Source organism: Rosa rugosa, chromosome 7 (genome assembly GCF_958449725.1).
Source record: "Rosa rugosa chromosome 7, drRosRugo1.1, whole genome shotgun sequence".
Lineage (NCBI taxonomy): Eukaryota > Viridiplantae > Streptophyta > Magnoliopsida > Rosales > Rosaceae > Rosa > Rosa rugosa.
This window is the reverse complement of record NC_084826.1, coordinates 35,635,677-35,641,925: the sequence shown is the minus strand read 5'-3', so window position 1 is coordinate 35,641,925 and position 6,249 is coordinate 35,635,677. Positions and strand designations below refer to the sequence as shown.

At 35.5% G+C, this 6,249-nt stretch overlaps 1 long non-coding RNA gene across 1 annotated transcript; it reads left to right on the top strand.

The window, feature by feature from the left end:
- The first annotated feature begins 3,574 nt into the window (after positions 1 to 3,574).
- LOC133720250 (uncharacterized) lies at positions 3,575 to 5,426 on the top strand. Its single transcript, XR_009851785.1, has 5 exons — positions 3,575 to 3,692; positions 3,775 to 3,804; positions 4,301 to 4,445; positions 5,031 to 5,078; positions 5,360 to 5,426. It is a non-coding gene; the product is annotated as an uncharacterized LOC133720250 (long non-coding RNA).
- The last annotated feature ends 823 nt before the right edge of the window (positions 5,427 to 6,249 follow it).

The window sequence follows — 6,249 nt, the reverse complement described above, 5'->3', positions numbered from 1 at the left end:
TTTCTTTTTCCTTTTATTTTTCTTTTTTTCCTTTTTCCATTTTAATTTATTTTTTCTTTTTAATTTCTTTTTTCCTTTTTTTTTTCTTTTTTCTTTTTCCTTTTTAATGACCATCGTATTCTGCTGCATCAGTAGCACCACGTCGGCGAACCAATCCAGATCGACCCGAAACCCCAATTTTTGTTCTCCACGCCAGCGGCCATTTTTCTTTTCCATCACTATTCTTCTTCTTCTTCACTTCTGGTTTTTGTCAACTTGGCCATCAAAAACCACTATTTCAACCAAACTCAAAATCCAAATCACCATTTTGAGGAAGACCCAAAAACCTTAGAGTTTGAAAAAATAGTAGTTTTCAGTGAAAAGTTAAAAAATGGTAATTTTCAGTGAAAAGTTTCCAAATTGAGGCTTGATGTGGAGAGAGAAAGTGATATTTGAGTGGGAGAGAGAGAAGTACGCTGTGAAAACAAGAGGGGAGTGGTTTAGCGGCGAATTTCCGAGTTGATTGGGAAATAGATGGGTTGTGGAGTTTGATCGGAATGGGATTGGTGGGTTGAGGAAGTAGAAAGTAGGCAAAACAAAAAAGAAAAAAGAACTTAAAAAGGAAAAAAAATTAAAAAGGAAAAAGAAAAAAGGAAAAAAAAGAAATTAAAAAGGAAAAAAAAAAGAAATTAAAAAGGAAAATGAAAAAAAGGAAATTAAAAAGGAAAAAGAAAAAAGAAAAAAAAAGAAATTAAAATGGAAAAAGGAAAAAAAGAAAAAGAAAAAAAGGAAAAATGAAATTAAAAAGGAAAAAGAAAAAAGAAAAAAAGAAATTAAAAAGAAAAAAGAAAAAAAGGAAAAAAAAGAAAAAAGAAATAACTGAGGGGTATATTGGACATTTCACCCAAGACCAATTCCTAATTTCCCGCGGAAATGACCTACTAGACGAAAATTGAGACCTCAGGGAATTTTCAGATTAAATTGGAATGTCAGGGACTGAAACGATGAGAGAGGCATAGTACAGGGACTAAACAGACTTTAGCCCAAATATCATAATTGGATGACTTTTATGAAACGGAGAACATTGACTATCAAATGGAGAGCATCTTCACAATACTGGGTACTTACATATCTTTTGGTTTAATATTAATTTTACCATGTTCACAACACATATGTTGTCGGAATTATAAAATGGTTGATAATCTTGTAAATGATGTAGTTTTTAAAGTAGTTACTACAAATAGAACAAAAATTACCACTTTTACATTAATTCTTGGAGGTTGTGGTAAACTAGGTAGTCATTGTAATAATCATTTCATTATAATAAAAATATAAAGATTTACCACTCTGACAACAAGTTAAATTGTCCATAAACTAATACATTAGTTTAGGTAGAGTAATTACTACAAATTGAACAAAATTACCGCTTTTACATCAATTGACGTGGATTGTAGTAAAATACATGGTCATTGAAGTAATCATTTCATTAATGATAAAAACATAGAGATTTACCACTCCGACAACAAATTTTTTGTCACACTCGTTAAATTGTCCATAAACTAGTACATAGGTTGTAGGTGGAGTAATTACTACAATTATAACAAAAATTATCGTTTTGACATCAATTGTTGTATTTTGTGGTAAATTACATCGACTGAAAGTAATTACAACTTCGACTATGGAACTTACACAATATATTACTTTAATTACGCAAGGGAGAACTTCATTATACCAATGAGGACATACGTGGTTTTACTCAAAATATAATGCTTTACCTATATGATAACACATTATGGTAACATTTGTAAATTAGTTCAAAAAGTAGTAATAACAAGTTGTAGGTGAAGTTGTTTACATCTAAAACAAAAAATATCTATTTTTACATTAATTGTTGTGGTTGTCGTAAAATGCATGTAAAAAGAATTATATTTGGTTAAGGAAAATACTAAGGGTCCGTGACACCAAAATGGGCTAAAATTAGTCCACTTGCACCATTAAGAGAATTTTGTTCCCACTAATCCAAAAAAAAAAATGCAAAAGACGATTCTACCCACAGAAAGTTAACGAATTACACAATGGCAGGGCACAAAACCCACTATGTGGTACCGTTTCCCATTTCACTTTCCCAATTCAGTTTTCGAAAAACCTCTCGCTCTCGACACTGAGATTCTCGGTCTTGATCTCTCGCTCTCAATTCTTAGATTCTCACTCTCGGCTGCTCACTCGACCATCCCCGCGGTTCAGAGTAGGATATCGGCTGTGCTTCGTCCTTCTCTGGCCTCATGATTTGCGAAAGTAAGTAAAAGTTCTATCTCTGATTTCAGTTTTCAAATTCTAAAGTTTCTGCGAAATTGAATTTGTTGATAGCCTAGATTTGGTTAACTAAGTGGGTAAATGAGAAGAATAGGATGTGCATGTGTGAATTCTGTAAAATCTAGGATTTGTGTTTCAAATATGTAATAAATTGATGTTTATTGAATGTTTTATGTTAACTAGGCAACAACAAACACTACTACAAAAACTGAATATGTGGACACCTCATTAAAAGATACAATGACGCAATTTAAAAAAAATGTCCTTATAAGTGATTAAGGACGTTTGAGAAACACGGGGCTTTGTTTTAAAGTCGGCAGTATTTCTAAAACCACGGGCGCTTCACTAAAAGTGAAAACTTTTCTCCTTTGCCTTCCCAACACAGCCTCAACGCGATAAACGTTAGTCTTTCTCCAGTACCCTAGTAAGATAGAACGCGCCTCACGCGCGGGAAAAAAACAGAGAGATTGAGAGCGCTCTCTCCCGGCCGATCGTTGGCGGCGCCCCTGCTGCTGCGTTCCGGTCCGGGAGGGGATGATTACGGAGGTTAGCGGCGTGGCTCTAGGGCGGCGGTCTGGCTCAGGGATGGGTATTGGCGGCTGCTGCTTGGATCGGGGCGGAGTTACCAGATCTGGGTCCGTTCTTCGTGGGAGCTGGTTTGGTCTTCCCGACGTGTTGCGATTTGCGGTCAGGGTTCGATTTGCTGGTTGTTGAGGGTGTCTCGGCTTTGGACGGTGGAGTGGCAGTGGCCGGATTCTAGATCTCGTGGCTCCGATTCTTCTCGGGTTTCGATCTGGGATGCCGGCCATCTTCTGGTGTGGTTGGCTTTGTCTTGTGTCGGTGCGGTGGCGTTGGGATACACAGCCTCAACGCAAACACAAAATCCCTTCTCCATAGCTGAAATCACGTCTTCTCATCACCACCTAGAACCCATACCAGGTTCACATCAGTAGATCTTTCGCTATCACATCAGTAGATCATACCAGGTTCACATCCGAGCAGAAGCTTCATTGTTTTTCTCAAGTCTCTAATTTGAGAGGTACCCACTTTGTGCATCACAACAATTTCTTATATCAGCTAAAGGGACTTCTGATCTGGGGTGTTAATTTGACTGTTTATCTGCTTATCCCTTTGTAGGTGATTAATGTTTATGATTTCCACCACCCCCGGGCTACGTATGCTTCAAGGAAGAAACCAGTTAAAGGTCCTTGTGAAGAAGGTATGGAGCTCAACTATGTTCAATATCGTTGTTCACAAAACTAGTGCAAAATGTAAAACTTTCTGTTATGAAGGTACAAGCTGCTCGTGATGAAATGCAATGGGGTGAAGAGGGCCCTCCTCCATTGCTCGTGAAAATCGCTCCAGATTTGTCTAAAGAAGATCTCGAAGATATTGCTGCAGTATGTATATATATGCTTGTAATTGATTACTTCTTTTGTCCTTAAGATGGTGCTCTCATGGTTTTCTTCTGTATGGATATAGGTGGCCCTTGCCCTTCGCTTGGACGGATTGGTATGTTTCCTTTTAAACAGAAACTTAATGAGTATCCTTGTTTGGCATATATGCTCTATCATGCCTATCAAAATGTGAATATTACTTGCTTTTTGCACTGTTAGGCTGCCAACTCTGTGAAGTAATAAAATTATAAAAGACTTCTTTACTGCTTAGATGTTGCTGTTGATGCGTGGTTTATTAAAATCAAAGTTTCTCTGCATAATAGATACTTTATGACTAACATCTCAAGAATTCGTTGTCTTTGATCACCCCCTTGAGATTTCTGAGAAATGGGGGAAAAAGGAAAAAGCTTTTTCTTTGGCATATGTTAAGAAGAATGGCCAATTACTCAACTTATGAGAAAGATGGAAAATTGGCTACATTATCCCATGGTGTGAAATGATGACTATAGGGTATTCTATATGTTACTGATGAGTTTATAATTTCAGTATGTGGGGTTTATTCTTGAAATTTTGTTTATTGCGAGTTAAAAATTTGTTTAATTTGTTTCTAGATTATATCAAACACAACTGTTTCAAGACCAGACAGAAGACTCTGTTAGTAGAAACCCAGTGGCTTCTGAAGCTGGTGGCTTGAGTGGGAAACCACTATTTGATACCTCTACCAGACTCTTAAAGGATATGTACCTGTTGACAAGGGTACGTTGGCTTTTCGTATAACTTGTTATTCATGATGTTTACACTGAGGTAGAGTGTACATAGAACTTGAGATTGCACTTTTTGGTTCATTTTGAATATATGAATCAGAGCTCGAAACTTTTTGACTTGTTATCTGTTATCAATCAGGGGAAGATTCCTTTAGTAGGGTGTGGGGGTATTAGTAGGTAAGATGCGGCAAGAATCAGAAGATTCAAAGTATAGCAACTAGGTGGGTCCTCACTGTCATTTATATTTTTATCATTTTGATTTGTTCTTACATCTGTATAGTTTGTTTTTTCCTCTTGTTTATTTGAGATGTCTTGTACGCACTCTACTCTTTGTGCACTTGGGTATCATATATTGTTAAGAAGAGGTAATCTCTTTGAACCAAAAAAAAACAGAAGAGGTAATTAATTTCAATGGTTTGGATGCAGAATCTAAATAAGACTGGGATTTATTTGTGTAGGATGATGATGGTTGCTAGAAATTTCTTGATGTAAGCAACTTCACTTTTTGTGGGATATGGTTTTTGTTTTCTATTTCCTTGTATATACTACCTTATTTTGTTATTTTTTTTATCTGCAGGTGGCAGGGTTGCTTCATTTCTTCTGAGGTTGCTGCATTGGCTTTGAGGTATATTATGTATTGACCTTTTGAAACTTTTTGTTCCATTTTGGTGAAAATAGCTTGAATCAATGTGGTAGGCAACGTTCACTATGTTGACGAATGATATATTTATACATCTTTATGTTCGTGCTGAAGTTTGCATGGACTTGTGAACACAATAGGGGTAATCTAATTAAGATCATGTACCATATTTTCAGTTTCAATATTTTCTTATAATTCTCTGTTATTTGAGTGATAATGTAAGGATGCTGAGTTCATTTGTTAATTTTTGGGTATGTAAATTACAGGGAATGAAAGATCTAAAGCTTGATAGAAACATAAAGACACACGGCCCTTCTTCATTAATGAGGTAAATTTCGTCTAGTTTTTTCTTGATTTATTGGCACTTGTACAAGTTTATGATTTCCAATATTGGTGGGTTTTTTTGCCTAAATTTCTGTGATAAAAGTTGGAACACTTGTATGTGTTGATACTACTTCTAAGTTTTAAATTCTAGGCAAACATGTGTTCGATGTTACTATTATTTACTACTCTTTTATTGGTTTTGCAGTTAAAGTAAAAGACATTCATGGACCCTCATGATGAATATGATCTGATGGAACTTGTATAGTTGTTATTAGATTGGATTGTAATTTCTAGTTTAGTAAACTTATGAAAATGAATGTGCTCATATTTTAGCTATTAATTTATAATGGTTCGTAATCATTTATGTAAATATGTATATTTTATATTTTTTTTTGTGTCATGGAAAACATACCAGGACGTTTTTTCCACATCCTTAAAGATTTGAGAGGACGTTTTTATGAGATACAAGGACGTTTTCATAGCGTCCTTATAGATATCAGATGACGTTTTTTTGAGTTACAAGGACGTCTTTCTAGTGTCCTTGAAAATATTAGAAGACGTTTTTTTATAGAAACAATGACGCTTTTACAGTGTCCTTGTAGACATTTAAGGACGTTTTTTGAATGTCTTAAAAGATGACTTACAATGACTCCTTGATAGATGACGTTTTTTTTAAGCGTCATCTAAAGTTTTTTAGGACGTTTTTCGAACGTCCTTAAATGCATTTTCTGTAGTAGTGAAAATTGCAAAATAAAGGAAAATGAACATGTATTGTGCGCTTTTTGTAGGTCAACAAACCCTTACTGCCCCCAATCGAGTTTATTGGGGGTCA